The following is a 16,814-nucleotide window of genomic DNA, read 5'->3' on the forward strand; positions in this document are numbered from 1 at the left end:
CAGAGGGTGGCCCAGCCCTCCCACAAAGCCCTGGGTGCTGCTGCAGTAAAAAACTAGGGTAGGGAGACTTCTGAGTTCAGCCGCTGAGGGGAAGTTACTGGTGTATCCAGGAAAGGAGGGGAGTGGCCAGCGCACCCGCGCAGACTGACCTGCACCCCAGCCCACAAGTGTCTTATGGAGGAGGCCAGGAGACCGCTGAGCGGGACATATGATGTCCAAGGCCTTCCTCCTGCCTGAAATTCTTTGCTTGCTGTCTGAATTCCACCAATGGTTCTTTCTCTCTCTCAACAAAATGTAGAAGAGATTCTTTAATAGCTCGATTTATGGAGAAGAAAAGGAGATTTTGATAGAGGGGAGAGTCATTTGCAAGGTAGAGTAGAGGGAAGGGCAGAACTGGGTGGAACCCCAGCATGGCACTTTAGTCAAAGAGTCTTGAAGACACAGGGTTCCCCGGGGAGCGGGGGGGGGGGGCAGTGTGGGATGAGTGAAGAAGCAGGGAATATGGCAAGGAGTATTAGTAGGCCAGATTTTGGGGAGGCACTGAAGACAAACTTTCAACCCACCTAAACTCAGTCTGTTCCTCTCAGGGCTCTCATGCCAGCCTGGTTCTCTCATGCCCCATGGCCTTTGCATGCACAGCTCCCTGTACTCCAAGCCTCACTAGCCTCTGCTTGGCACACCCCTCCTCTTCCTCTTTCATGTCCCAGTTTAAAGATTACTTTCTCAAGGATATCTTTCTGGCTCCCAGGCTTTATTTAATATGTGTCATGTTGCATGTTCTCACATGTATCATGTTGCATGTTCTTACGGCATCTTCTTTCCTCCATGTGCTTAGCTCATCTTTTAATTGTTTACTTATTATTTGATTAATGTCTTACTCCCTCATTGGATTCTAAGCTTCATGAAAACTAGGACTATGTGTGGTTTTACTCTTGATTTTAGCCACAGCAACTCCTCATGATGCCTGGCACATAGGCACCATTCCATAAATAAGGCTGAATAAGTTCAGTGAATGCAGGTTAAGTGGGTCCATCAACCATGGGGCTTTCTGTCCCTTTCCACAAAGAAGTTGAGTCTGCCCAGACTGATCACCAGAACTGTGATGAGTCTGTCCCTAAGTCACTCTTAACTCCTTCATTCATACCTAGAAGAAAATCAGTTACAGTGCTTTGGGTTCCAAGTAACCAAAAGTCAACCAACAATGGCTTAAACCCTAGGGAGATGTGTTTATCTACTTAACAAGAAGCCTGGAGGTACGTGACATCAGAGTTGACCCAATGGCTCAATGCTGCCATCACAAATCAGGCTTTTCCCAACTTCCTGCCCTGTCCTCATTCATGCATTTGTTGCCACAGCAACAAACATCATTCTCTCAAAACACTGTCTCAAGCAGGAAGGAAAGGGACAAGAAGGGATTGGGAGGGTGTTTGTTTGCAAGATGAATTTAAAGAATAAAATGACCATCTATACCAGCCTCTAGGATAGTACTTAACAACATGGTTTTGCAGTTAATTCTTTATCTATGAGCACCCCTCCCCAGTAACCTCCCCGACCAGCTTTTTCCTAACAGAGGCTATTTCGGGAATGCCCTTCATCAGCCTCTAGCACAGTCCCCAGGCAGCCATGGTGCTTGCAGAAGGGGGAAACCAAGAGTGAGAGAGACCGGGAAGGTCTGAAGTGGGGATATGGGCTGTGTCCATTGCCAGAACTGGGGAACTTGGAGGGAAAGTGGGCATCGGGGTGCTCATAGCACAGGAAACAGGAAGTGGTGAGTCTGAGAGGAGAAGGGGGAGAGCTGTGGTGATTACTGGCACAGTTGGTAAGGAGCTGTAAAAAAAAAAAAAAAAAAGGGAAGGGTGTAGACCCAGGGGTTTGTGCCAGTCCAGCTTCCTATATGTCCTGACGTTTTCTTCCATCTCAGTGAGTGTTGTTTCCTTCCAGAGAGGGCAAGTATATGGCTGTCCCTCTCCTCAGAAGCATCCAAGTGCAAATGAATCCTTGGTGGGTATTTCTATGGCTCCTGCAGTATTTGGAGCGATGAAAGGAATTGAAATCCTCTTCTCCATTCTCACCTATGATGGTCCTGTGGAATTGAATACCAATAGCAGGCAGGGGAGAGAAGCTAAAATATTGAGGGTTGTTAAGAGAGAAGGAAGTAAAACCACTGATCCCCCCCCCCCCCCCCCGCCACTCCCATTTTCCCCCTCATTTCCATTCTCAACATCTGGCATTCTCTCTTGGGTCGTGACCTGCCTGAACAGGGTCCCTACTGAGGCTTCCATGGAGGGGTGAATCTGACAGGGTTGGGTTGGCTCTTGGGGTGCCATTGGACCAGAAAGGACCCTCTGCTGTGACCCTACTTTGTGCCTAGAAGTTGGTTCCGCATGGTCCTGGCTCAGCTCTTGTCCATCAGAGAAGTCCGAGGCCCCCTCCACTGCATCCTCGCCTTTCTCTGCCTTAATTCTTCTCAAGTCCTACTTGGAAAGGAGGGACATCATCCCAACAGGCTCAACTGCTGTATTGTGCCTGGAGAAACAAAGTTTAATACTGCAAATGAAACCATTTTAATGGCTGCTTTGTGCTGCCCCAAATAAAACATCTCTAAGTGGTTCTCAAGATAACACATCAAAAACCAAAACACACTCAACATCCAACATTTAAAATATTCAGTATGACTCTCAGATTACCTTTTCCTGTGGAAAGACAATCAGAACAATGGTCGCTAGGATACTCTGCACACAAGGGAGTGTATTGTTGGGTCTGATAGCATCTCAGCTGAGCTACCGAGGGAGGAGGATGTCAGCCTCACCCTTGGGGTTTTCAGTGATCTCAGCAAAGTTAGGAACCAAAAACTGGGGACCATGACTGAGTCCTTTGAAAGTGTGGGACCCTATGTATCTTGCTGTGATGGATGTTTCATTGCCTGCTGCCACCTTCACTATAGGGACAATTGGTAAGCCTCTCAAATGGCCAAGTGTGAGTACGTTTCATAGCATCAGAGAAAGGGCAGACTTTGTGCTGATTTGGGGAAGGGAGTGGTGGTGGATAGTCTGGTTTTAAGAGGAACTTAAAGTCTAAGGACTCCTGGGGTTTGTGGCTTGGAAGCGAAGGCAGCTCAGGGCAGTTCTGGTCCTGAGGCGTGTCCAGGGAGCCAGGACCTCCATGTGAAGAGGGGAGAGTGTGCACAAGCTGAGTGAAGGGGACTGTCATTTTCCAGCCACACTCTAATCTCTGGCTAGAGCAAGGACCCAAGGCCCTGGAGGAGTCAGAGCTCACCAGTCTTCCCTTGTTTCTCCAAGCTCCAGGACCCTCTCCACCTATTAGGAGAAATTAGATGAGTCAAGGGAAACTGAGAGGTAGAGTGTTGGAGGTGGCTGGGGAAGGGTTGCGTAGATAATATGCTTGAGGTGGCTGAAGACTATGGGAAGACAGGGGGCATATTCAAGCAGAAAAGCTGCACTGTCATTTTTGTGACAGTGCCTTATAACTGTAAAGCACTATCCAAATGGCTTTTGTAAAATCTTCCTGTTGTCTCTGCCCATTTTAAGAGAACGTCTGCCCAGTGGCCACTAGGAGGCAGCCAAGTCCCATGCAGTTGAGGTATCCCTGGCAAGTAAGGTCCACCACTCCAGGAGGGCCAGAGGGACAGCCCTCATGGGCTGTGGCCATGGAAATTCAGCCAACCCAAGGCCCAGGGACTCCAAGGCCAAACTTAAGCAGGCCAAACTTAAGGCCAAACCTTTGTCAATGCCCCTCTCCTTACTCTCTAGCATCCTCGTATCTCACCCAAAGCACACTTAGAGCTTCTTGTCTGCCACCCAGGACCCCACCCACCTTCTGTCTCACACAGAACTCATGGCAGGACTGACCTGCCCCAACCAGTTCCAGTTCTTATTCCCTCAGGTTCTACTAAAATATTGGCCCATCTGAGAAACTCATTTGCACTGCATGGCTGAAGACAATTTACTATTTACTTTTTTCTTTCTTTAAATGTTTATTTTTAAGAGAGGGAGAGAGCACGTGAGGGGCAGAGAGAGGGGGAGAGAGAGAATCCCAAGCAGGTTCTGTGCTGTCAGTGCAGAGCCCAATGTGGGGCTTGAACCCACAAACCATGAGATCACGAACTGGGCCAAAAATCAAGAGTTGGACACTTAACCCACTGAGTCACCCAGGTGCCCAGATAATTTGCTATTTAGCACTTCCAAAAATACTCTTACTTGAGGGGATTTGAACCTTAACAGTGATGGTATAAACTTAGTTTCCTCAAGTGCCTGTATGGAGGGGCTATAGTAATTATAAGGAATATATTTTTCTGGCATTTTCTGCTACTGTTACGGGACCATTCACAAAGTCTCTTGCACATTTCTGGGAGTCTCCAGAAGGTATCTTATAGGAGCTCCGCTCGTGCCCCAGGCCTCCAGTCAGCGTGGGGGGATGCTTCCGACTGTTTCTAATGAAACAACAGAGGGACCACTCCCCCATCCACCTACCTACACATGTACTCTCAAGTGTTCCAAGGCCAAAATGATATCTTGCTCCCCAATATCATAAAAATATTCACAGCCGGCACTTGTGCAGCACTTATCATATGCCTGGCACTTTGCTAAGTTCTTATATACACTATACACTACAACAACCCAGTTGTTGTTATCTCCACAACAACCCAGTAGGGGGAACTATCATCCTTACTCCTGTTTCACAAATGGAGGATTTGAGGCCCAGAGATGTTAAGTACTTTGACCAAGATCACACAGCTGATAAATGGAAGAGGCAAGATTCAAACCCAGGCAATCTGGCTCCGCAGCTAGGTTTTTAACCAGTGCACACAATGCCTCTTCAGACAGCTCCAGAAACTGCAATTTCAGCCTCCTCACAGCCTCCTTTCTCACTGGCACTGCCCAGTACTTGCCCTGCCCAGTACTTCCCCTTCCTGCAGACCTCTGAATCTGTTTTTCAGGTAGGCCTAAGGGCCTGGCATTCCTTCCTTCCTTCCTTCAGTGTTAGTTATTTACCAGGATGCTCCACAGACCAGCTCCCCACAGCGCCTCCCTACTGCTGCCTGGGATCTAGGACAGGAGACAGAGATGGGCTTTGGTCTGCAGAAGCCAGATGAACTTTGGCAACCTCTCTTATCTTGCCCTTTAGGCAGCTACCTCATGTGATTATCCTAATGTTGGTTCTCATGGCAAGTGGAATTATCCCATTAGGACTAAAGGGATCATAGAATCCTAGAGTCAGAGGAATATTAAGGTTCAAGACCTGTCCTCTCTTTTTATATGAAATAAGTGCCTGCAGGGGTGAAATACTTCATTCAAGTTCACAAAACTCAAGTAGGCTAAAGCCATGACTAGAAACCAACCAACCAGATTATTCTGCTAACAACAACGTCTAACATTTATTCAACACTTACTACACGCTGGGTGCCAACACTAAACCCCATAAATGCATTATCTTGTTTAACTCAATGTTCCTGTGGCCTAGCTCTGTTCTGTATTTTTCAAATGAGAAACCAATTCCAAGAGACTAAATAGCTTGCTCAAGATCACATGGTCTTTAAGCTACAGGGCTGGGATTGAACCCAGGTCTGTCTGTTTTTAATTATTTATTTTATCTCATTTTATTTTTTTAATTTACATTCAAGTTATCATACAGTGCAACAATGATTTCAGGGGTAGATTCCTTAATGCCCCTTACCCATTTAAACATCCCCTCTCCCACAACCCCTCCAGCAACCCTCTGTTTGTTCTCCATATTTAAGAGTGTTTTATGTTTTGTCCCCCTCCCTGTTTTTATATTATTTTTGCTTCCCTTCCCTTACGTTCATCTGTTTTGTATCTTAAAGCCCTCATATGAGTGAAGTTATATGATATTTGTCTTTCTCTAATTTCCCTTAGAATAATACCCTCTAGTTCCATCCACATAGTTGCAAATGGCAAGATTTCATTCTTTTTGATTGCCGAGTAATACTCCATTGTATATATATACCACATCTTCTTTATCCATTCATCCATCAATGGACATTTGGGCTCTTTCCATACTTTGGCTGTTGTTGATAGTGGTGCTATAAACATTGGGGTGCATGTGTCCCTTTGAAACATTGCATACCTGTATCCCTTGGATAAATACTTAGTAGTGCAATTGCTGGGTTGTAGGGTAGTTCTATTTTTAATTTTTTGAGGAACCTCCACACTCTTTTCTATAGTGGCTGCACCAGCTTGCATTCCCAGCAGCAATGCAAAAGAGATCTTCTTTCTCTGCATCCTCCCCAACATCTGTTGTTGCCTGAGTTGTTAATGTTAGTCATTCTGACAGGTGTGAGGTGGCATCTCATTGGGGTTTTGATTTTTATTTCCCTGATGATGAGTGATGTTGAGCATTTTTTCATATGTTGGTTGACCATCTGGATGTCTTCTTTGGAGAAGTGTGTATTCATGTCTTTTGCCCATTTCTTCACTGGGTTATTTGTTTTTGGCGTGTTGAGTTTGATAAGTTCTTTATAGATTTTGGATACTAACCCTTTATCTGATATGTTGTTTGCAAATATCTTCTCCCATTCTGTCGGTTGCCTTTTAGTTTTGCTGATTGTTTTCCTTCGCTGTGCAGAAGCTTTTTATTTTGATGAGGTCCCAGTAGTTCATTTTTGCTTTTGTTTCCCTTGCTTCCAGAGATGTGTTGAGTAAGAAGTTGCTGCGGCCAAGGTCAAAGAGGTTTTTGCCTGCTTTCTCCTCAGGGATTTTGATGGCTTCCTGTCTTACATTTAGGTCTTTCATCATTTTGAGTTTATTTTTGTGTGTGGTGTAAGAAAGTGGTCCAGGTTCTTTCTTCTGCATGTCGCTGTCCAGTTTTCCCAGCACCACTTGCTGAAGATACTGTCTTTATTCCATTGGATAGTCTTTCCTGCTTTGTCAAAGATTAGTTGGCCGTATGTTTGTGGGTGCACATTAAATATTCTTTAACATATTATTTCCATTACTACATGGAACAAAAGAGGAACAGTGAGAAGTAAGTTTCCCTCACACCCTTTTACCCTGTTCCTCCAACCTCACAGGCAACCACTATTGATTGGTAACATCCGCCCGACACTTTACAGTTTTAAACAATAATTTCCCAGAAATTATCTCATCAGATTCCAGCAACAGCTTCCTAAAATATGTTAGGCATAAGTTTTTATTGTCTCCTTTTACAAATTGGGAGCCTAGCTCAAAGAGATTATAACTTGCTCACTTAGGCTTCTAGTAAATGGCAGAGCCAAGATTAAGACCCTGGTCATCTGAGACCATCTTCTGAACCTTTTGAAATACACCACACTACCTCCCTTAGTGAAAGAGTCTTGGGTTTTTAGAACTTGGAATATGCCATAAATAGTTTGCCTTCTACAGAGAGAGACTTTTAGTTGGTCAGGAAACAGGAAAAACCTCATCATTTCTTAAGTATTTACATTCCAGAGTGAACTGTTCATTCTCTGCTTTGGGGCAGATTTACAAAGACACTTCCCTGTGTTTTAGAGAATTCTACAATTAAAATCATTGGGGTGCTTTCAGGCGAGACCAAGGATCCTGTGTGGACTGGTTTTCTAGGGCCACCATAACAAAGTACCACAGACTGGGTGGCTTAAATCAATAGAAACTTCTTCTCTCTGCTCTGGAGGCTAGAAGTCTAGAAGGTGTTGGTAGTGTTGGTTCTTTCTGGAGGCTCAGAGGGAGAATCTGTTTCAGGTCTCCAGGCCTCTCCTGGCTTCTGCTGCTTGTCAGGTATCCTTGGGATTCCTTGGTCCAATCTTTGCCTCTGTTGTCTCATAGCCTTCGCCCGTGTGTGTGTGTGTGTGTGTGTGTGTGTGTGTCTGCCTGTTTGTCTGTCTATCCGCCTGTCTTTGCCTATGTCTCTGTTATCCCTTTTATCAAGACATCAGTCATTGGATTTAGGGCCCATTCTAATCCAGGCATGACCTCATCTTAACTAACTATATCCACAAAGATCATATTTCCAAGTAAGTTCACATTCTGAGGTCCTTCGTGGACATGAGTTTTGAGAGGATGCTTATTCAACCTAGTATACTGTGTCTTCCTGTTTTAATTAATGAATGGAATATGCTGAGTCCTGGAGGCAGGACAATTCTGCCCATCTTAAGGGAGGGAAAGGAAAGGGGAGAAAGATAAATGGAGGACTCCTCAGAGGAGCATACAGATTACTGCTGGCTGAAACCAAGAAACAGCATGAGCTGGGTTGGGCTGGGCTTGGGGGGACAGTGTATCATTTTATTGCAAGGCTTTTGGGTCAAAATGCTTGTGTTTTAGTGAACATGAGAATGAGAATAGGAGTGAGGTGGAGAGAAGAAAGGAGAGAGCTGGCTTAGTCACAAGAATAATCTCCTCCTGACCCCCGCAACAGTAAATAGCTGGGGCCAAGTCCTAGGCAGATAAAGAGGAGATAACAGCTAATCAAACCTTAACACACACTGTAGGTTCCTTTTCTGCATTGAAAAAAAGAACAACAAAAAGCAAACCAACAAAAAGTAAATAGCTGGGAATTAATTTAACTTGGAATAAATGATTTTTTTCAAAGAAAATGTTAAGGTGTAAAGGAAAACATGAGTGAATGAAGAGCTATACTTTTTTTTTTAGTTTGTTTGTTTGTTTATTGGGGGAGAGAGAGAGATAGAGAATCCCAAGCAGGCTCCATGCTGTCAGTGCATAGCCTGATGTGGGGCTCCAGCTCACAAACCATGAAATCATGACCTGAGCCAAAGTCAGACGCTTAACTGACTGAGCCACTGAGGTGCCCCTGAAGAGCTGCACCTTGATCTTGATTGTGAAATCTAAATAAAGTTAAGATTACAGTAGAATATAAAGACAATGAGCTGCATTGCAGGGCTTAACAAATAAATAGTAAAACTCATCTGGAGTATGAATGGGCAAAATATTTAGAAAAAAAAAATGTTTTAGGGAACTTAAAATAACCAGATAGCTATCACTACAATCTATCAGGGTAAAGACAATAAAAGTTGACGAGGGAAATATACTGAAAAAATAGATTGAAGGTATTTAGGAACTTTATGTAAGATGAATAAGCGTCAACACAATGCTATAAGAATCATTATTGAATAAATATCATCTAAATAGTGAGACGTCCGCATGAATCAGAATGAGCTTATATTCATATTTTTCACCTCGTGCACTACAATAAATTTCAAATGGGTCATAAAAAGCCAGAGAAGACAATGGAAAAGCAAATGTGTTTCAACCATGAAGAGGAGAAACCATTTTGACTATTGACGAAAGAGATATCACAGACAGGGTAGATGGATCCAAATGTGTTTTTAAGAGCCTTTTGTGCCACTGAATGTAATAAAGCAAACACAAAAATGAAAGCCACAGAAGGAGGAGAATTCTATGTGGCAAATAAAGCTTTTTATCCAAAATAGCTAAGGAATTGATATAACTGTAAAAGGCCAGTATCCTGTTCCTTTTTTGATAAGTAGTCAAAGGAAGTGAGCACATCATTTACACACCAACCTCTACATAGAAAAATGTGCAGCCCCACTATAAATCTTGAACTTGCAGTTTTAGCAACTTGTATATGGTTATAAAAATCAATTTAAATGCTAAAACTTAATGTTCAATTATTCAAATTCCCTGGAGACTAATTTGGCAAAAACTACAAAGTAATTCCTATCCTTTGATTCCATAATACTTCTTATAAGGAAATGTCTAAAGAAAATAATGTAAAAGAAAAAAATCATTACTACAAAGTTTTCATTACAGTATTATTTAAATAGGAAAACATTAGAAACCAACCATTTGCACAATGACTTCTAAGTCAGTACCTTTCAAAGGGTGGGGCAGGGGCGTCTTATGACCCTCTAACCAGAATCCCCTGGGATGGTGTAGAAAGACAGGTTCTTGGGTCACACTCACACTTCAGACCTCGTAAATCATAATCTGAAGGGGGCCTAGGAATATTCATTTTATCAGGCAGGCTAGATGACTCATAATTGCCCTGTTGTGAGAGCCACTATACTGTAAGCCAACCACAGTGCGGGGGGGGGGGGGGGGGGGCATTTGGAGGACCAAACTGTGTTTGAAGCAACAGCCCCTGTGCATGCACAGAAATGAAAAGGGAATAAATTATGAGGACTGCAGAGAGAATACCCAGCTCTGTGGGCAGCAAATGCACGTGTGTGAGATGCCCACAGAGCAGTGGCCACAACAGGACAGAGTAACAGAGCACTCACTGGGTGCTCATCATGTTGTATTTTGTTCTATAAATTGTTTTTAAACTCCATTGTGGTAATACAAGTTTTCAGGTATTTGTCAAACTCCTAGGAGGGTCACATGAAGAGTTAACAGAACACTGGATTTTTTTTTTTAACTATTTTCCTTTTTTTTTTTTTTTTTTTTTTGAGCTTATTTTGTGAGAGAGTGCTCACGTGCACACACACGCATACACACACGTGCGCATGCCAGGGAGGGGGAGAGAGGGGGAGAGAGAGAGAGAGAGAGAGAATGAGAATGAGAATGAGAATGAGAATGAGAATATGAATATCCCAAGCAGGCTCCACACAGTGCAGACCCCAATGCCAAGTTCGAACTCATGAACCATGAGATCATGACCTGAGCTGAAATCAAGAGTCGGTTGTTTGACTGAGCCACCCAGGCACCCCTGGAATACCAGATCTTTAGGGTCCCCGCCTCAAAGCATCCTTGCCTGGATGTCACCCCCTGTCCTTTTCCTCCCTTGGGCCCCCAGATCCTGGGTGATAACAGGTCTTTTCTGCCTTGGATTTGATCCAAGGCCTGGCATCTCATAAGTGTCATCCCACTATACCCTTGGTCATGTCTCATGTTGGATCTTGCTGTGTGGGATGAGCGCATCAGGACATTTTTCTGATCACCCATTTTTGCACCAAATTGAGAGCAGGGGGAGAGATCAGAAGGCAGCATGGTGGAGACTGTTAAGTATTGACTTTTCAGGATAAACAGAGGAGATGGGGAGTGTTGCAAATGCGATTCTGAACTTCTCTGGCTCCCAGACGATTCTTACTTTCCTGTGGGCTGATCCCTGAGGTGCAGAAATGCCACTGTGGCTCTGCTTCCCACAGAAGCCTCTTTCCTGGAACCTACAGATCCATTCTTGCCTGAAGCCTTGGGGCTTCTTGCCAGGATCTGTGGATTTCACAAGATACTACTTTCCAGTCAAGGTTGGCCAGCCTCCCCCATGAAGGCTGGGCAAATGCCCAGGATGCCAGGCCAGTGGGCATCTATGTATGAAGGGAGAGTCTACTTTGTACCACAGAGTAGCTGGGGGAGAGGGGGGCAGCAAGGCAACAACATACCCCAGGTTTCATTCTTGATGTCCTGCAGCCCTGGGGAAGAATCTAAACTCTTCCTTTCAAACCAGCACATCAGTTCCCTGGCCCTGAAATACCAAGTTTCACCTCTTCCTGGATACCTGACCACTTCTCCCCTGGGTGGTACCCATTCTTTAAATTTTAAAAAAAAAAATTTTTTTTTTGAGAGAGAGACAGAGTACAAGCAGGAAAGGGGCAGAGACAGACAGAGACATAGAATCCAAAGCAGGCTCCAGGGGCTTGAACTCCTGAACAGTGAGATCATGACCTGAGCCGAAGTCAGACGCTCAACTGACTGAGGCACCCAGGCACCCCTGGGTGGTACCCGGTCTTTAGCAGCTTCGCACAGTCCAGCAGAGGGGGTGCCTTTTCTCTAAGGGAGATCAGACTAGGGAAAGAGTTCTCTCAGGATGTCAGAATAGGTGCTTGGGAGCTGTCACTCCTCCCAGCCTCCATCTGCCACCCCATAACCTCGCTGCCACCTTCAGACCTTGTGTAAGCCCTCCTCATGAGGTCAGAAACAAGCTCTGAGAGTGGATTCAGCACTTTCCCAGCCTCCTGTGTGGTGACCTACCCTCTGGAGGAAGAGAGCAGAGGGGCAGAAGCGGGCAGGGTGGGGGGCAAGAAGAAACACTGGGATGGGATCCTATTGTGACCTGCGGAATAGATCTTTCATCTTTTATCCAAAAGTATTTATTGAGTGCCTACTGTGTGCCAAATGCTGCATAAGGAAGCTACAACCATGAAAAGACAGACATGACCTTGCCTTCATGGACATTACAGTCCAGTGAACTCAAGGCAAAAAATAGGCAAAGTCAGGGAATGACATGTTTATATTATAATGAGGGCTCAAAGGAAATAAACAGGTACTGTGATAGAAAATAAAGTAAAATTCTGCTTCCGATAAGATGGTCAGGGAAGGCCTCTCTGAGTCTGGGTGATAGAAGCAGTTGACAGGGAATAGCACAGGCTGAGATACCAGCAGGTGCAAAGGTCCTTCAGTAGAAAAGAGCTTGGTCTGGTCTAGGAACTGCAGTCTCATTGGAGTTGGGGTTCAGTGAGTGAAGGCAAGACCTGTGGCCTGAGATGGTTGGAGGGGTGGGTAGGGACCAGACCAATCAGACTAAGTTTAGGGATTTTTATTTTTGTCTGAGGAGAGCAGAAAATCGTTGAAGGTCTTTAAGCAAGGGACCCTTTGTGGCTTACATTTTCAAGCATCACTGTGGCTGCAGGTCTGGGAACAGGCTTTAGGGGCAGGAGTGGGAGAAAGAAGAACATTTAGGAACCCCTGCAGTGTCCAAGTGAAAGAGGATGCTGCTTGGAATTGTTGGTGGAGTTGAGAGAGAGGTGGGGATTTGGAGACGTGTTTGGAAGGTTGGACCCAGAGGACGTGCTGCTGGGCTGGAGTAGGTGATGGGGAGGAGTCAGGCTGAATCTCTGACTTCCAGCTTGAGCAGCCCAGTGCTGGGTGGTGCCATTTACCAAGGTGGGGAAGGTTGGTAGGGGCCAGGGGGACAAGGAGTGGGGAGCGGGAACAGGACAATGTCTTCAGACCTGCCCTGACTCCAAAGTCAAGGAAGTTATTATCTCATCTTCCTTCCCAGCCTCAAGTAAGGCCTGTTAACCCAATTTTACAGGTTAAGCCCAATGAGTCAAGGGTTTGGGCTGAGAGATAACACCAAAAAGTCCATCTGCCATCTGTGTTCTGCATCCAGTCAAACACCCTACCCAGCCCAGCTATGGAACCCTCTCCCAGAGATCTCCCCAAGGCCACTTTGACCCATCTTGGCAAAGCTCCCAGGGTAGGATGCTCTGGCCCCAAGATATTTTGTCCCATTCCTAATCTCCCCTTGAGCCTTCCTCCTTTTCTCAGAAGGCCTTTTCCAGTGCCCTCCCTCTGTGCCTGTGTCCTTATCTACAAAGTGAAGATAACAATCACACCTATCTCATAAGCTTGTTGTGAAATGAAAGTGAGTTAGCTTTTTAAACATGAAACAAGTAAAGCATTTAGAATCGTGTCAGGAATAGGCTCTTGGCCATATTTTAGTAGTAGTAGCAGCAGCAGTAGCAGTAGGTTTTCATCAGTGTGTGTGCTTGAGGAGGAAATGTCTCCTTATTAGAGTAGACACTTCTGTTTTCTCAGCTGCGGAAGGAGGAAAGAATCGCTAAGGGCTAGGCTAGTGACAAGTCACAGACTGACAATTTTGAAAGAAGGTGCAGAGCTGGAAGATTAATGCTACCATATTGGAGCTTGAAGATGGACCCAAGAGTTCATGAAATGTAAAAGTCTCCAAACCCCAGGCACCAGAGCAGTACCAGTACACAATGATGTTTTCTCCAGTCTAGGGCAATATGGAGAAAAAATACAAATGATACAGTGGGTTTTTCTTAAAATCCAGCTTAATTCTGTTTTTTAATTTTGAGATGTTGTCCTTCATACTTTCAACATTAAAATATTCTCTATAAAATGTTAGTGATAGTTGTGGGTGACATGGTTATTTGCAATGATATTAACTGGCCCATGAAATCCAAAATCTGGAATGACTCATCTTTTTACAAATGGAGAAACTAAGTCTAGGTCATAAGTGCAGTTTGTGACAGAGCCTCTGCTCATGACTTTCAGCCTAATGCTCTTTTCACAGGACTCTTCCATGGCTGCCTAGGGCTCTTTCGCTTGCCAGTGGCTGAAACTAAACTCAAACTGTCTTTGGCAAAAGGGAAATTCAAGAATTTCAACCAGAAAGAGAAATAGGGTCTTGGCAGGAAAACACTTTCGATGCTCATTAGACACCTGGAAGTAGATGCCATTGCCACCAGCCTCCCCGCTGTGGTTCAAAACCCATCAGCTGGCTCCCCCAGTCTTTTCATTTCCCACCCCCATCCCTTCCAGTGCACACACACACCCCACACATACCACACAAACATACACTACACCACATACACACCACACCACACATACCACACCCCACATACACACACCACCCACCCATCACCCACACACTACATACTCCATGTACCACACCACACATACCACACGTACACACCACACACATACATATACCCCACACACCACATATACACACACACACACCATGCAAACACATACTACGTGCACATACATATCACACCACACACACACCACACACATACACACATACCACACACAGCACACATACATACCACACATACACATGCACCACACAAACACATACTACGTGCACATACGCACCATACTACACACACCACACAACATGCCACAAATACATACACACATACACACATAGCACATCACACACACACACACACACCCCACACACATACACAGCACCAAACAAACATAATACATGCACATACACAGCACAAAAACACACACTACATGCACATACGTGCACCACACCACACATACCACACACCACACATACACACACACCATAAACACATACACACACACCATAAACACATACACACACACATACCACACAATGCCACACATACACATACCACACACATGCCACACAAACACTTCATGCATGTACACACACCATGGATACACCACACCATACACATGCCACATACACAAACGTATACCACATAAACACCACACATACCACACATGCACATACCACACACATACACACACATACCACACCACACATTCCACATATACACCACATATTATATACACACCACACATGCACACATCACACACATACACACACCATACCACACCCATACCACACACACCCCACACATACATACACCACATAGACACCACACCATACACATACCACACACATACTGCACAATACACATACCACACATATGCATTACACTACATACACACACCACACACACTACACTCACATACATACCACACTACACACACCATACCATATACTACTCACGTATGTAGCACACACACACATACAACACAAGCAGACACAGATACCCCATATACAAGATACGAACATTCACCACACAAACATATACACCATTCAACACACGCCACACACATACCACACACATACACAATCCACACATACATACACACACCAAACCTACATATACTACATCCACATACACGCACCATACTTACAATACACATATACACATACCACACGCACACTGCACACATACACACCACACACTACACCACACACACCACACACACACTACATACAAACTGTACAAACCATACACATGCAAACCATGCCACACACCACACATCACACATTTACACACATACCACACACATACAAACATACCATACCACATATATACCACACATACACTGCACACACATACATACCACACACATATACACACCACACACATTCACACATACCGCACTACACATACACCACACACCACACGTACTACACAATACCTACACCCACCCCACACCACATATACACACACCCCACATACAAAAACATATACCACATAAACAGACCACACATATGCCACATAAACATGCCAACACACACCATGCCACACACACCACACATACACACACCACACCACACTCATTCTATGTAGACCCCTTAAGATCCATTCTTTGACACATTGCATACCCACTCAAGCCTTCTCTCAGGACACACCAGCCAGGAGTGTCTAATCCATTCCCCATCCAATGCATCTCACTTATTCCTCAGGGACAGAGCTACCTCCCTAGCCAAGGCCATCAGAACACACTGTCCCTAGCAGCCTTTCAACCATGATTTATTATCTGGGTAATTATGGAAGCATCTGCATTTTCTTTATTGCATTAGTGATCATCACACATCCAGAGAACTAAAAATAAACAGCAGAAGGTCTCACTGATTTGAAGCTGGGTCAATGTTTATTTTCTCAAAGATTGAACTTCCTTGATATGGATGTGAAGTTATATTAAATGGGCCTTAGATACATGGAGTGTGGTCTATTTGAATACATAGGTAGGTAGGATTTGTCTGTCTCTGGATGATGCTTAGGATATGGAAGACACACCCAGAAGATCTCCTGGTTTGCTGTGTTGCTGCTCTGATTCTGTTTCATCCCCTGCCTTGACACACTAAGCAAATAGGCACCCTTCTCTAGGCCTTACTTTCCCCATCTGGAAAATGGGAAGATGGAAGAGAAGGCAGGAAAGACAGCAGAATATTGATCCTAACTTTTGTAGTGTCATTAGTCTCTGACAAAGAGCCTCAGAGCTGGCCTTTCTCTCTAATCCATTTTTCTTCAAGTAGGGGACCTGTATTCCAGGACTTGTGGAGCTACAGGATAAAAATGGAGCATCATCTTTTATGCAAATATTTAGGGGAAGAATAAATAAATATGGAGTATAATGCAAAATTTGGATTATATGCAATAATGCAATAATTATATGCAATAATGCAATAATTTTTTTAAGTTTATTTATTTTGTAAGAGAGAGAGGGTAAGCAGGGGAGGGGCAGGAAGAGTAAAAATCCCAAGCAAGCTCCATG

General features: G+C 44.5%; 1 long non-coding RNA gene across 1 annotated transcript; it reads right to left on the reverse strand.

Annotated features, from left to right (window-relative positions):
- Nucleotides 1–1,863: 1,863 nt before the first annotated feature.
- Nucleotides 1,864–9,910, reverse strand: LOC122239280. The gene is made up of 4 exons (XR_006218231.1): nt 9,824–9,910; nt 3,277–3,317; nt 2,361–2,526; nt 1,864–2,083 (listed from the first exon to the last, which is right to left on the reverse strand). It is a non-coding gene; the product is annotated as an uncharacterized LOC122239280 (long non-coding RNA).
- Between the last annotated feature and the right edge of the window lie 6,904 nt (nt 9,911–16,814).

Source organism: Panthera tigris, chromosome B3 (assembly GCF_018350195.1).
Source record: "Panthera tigris isolate Pti1 chromosome B3, P.tigris_Pti1_mat1.1, whole genome shotgun sequence".
Lineage (NCBI taxonomy): Eukaryota > Metazoa > Chordata > Mammalia > Carnivora > Felidae > Panthera > Panthera tigris.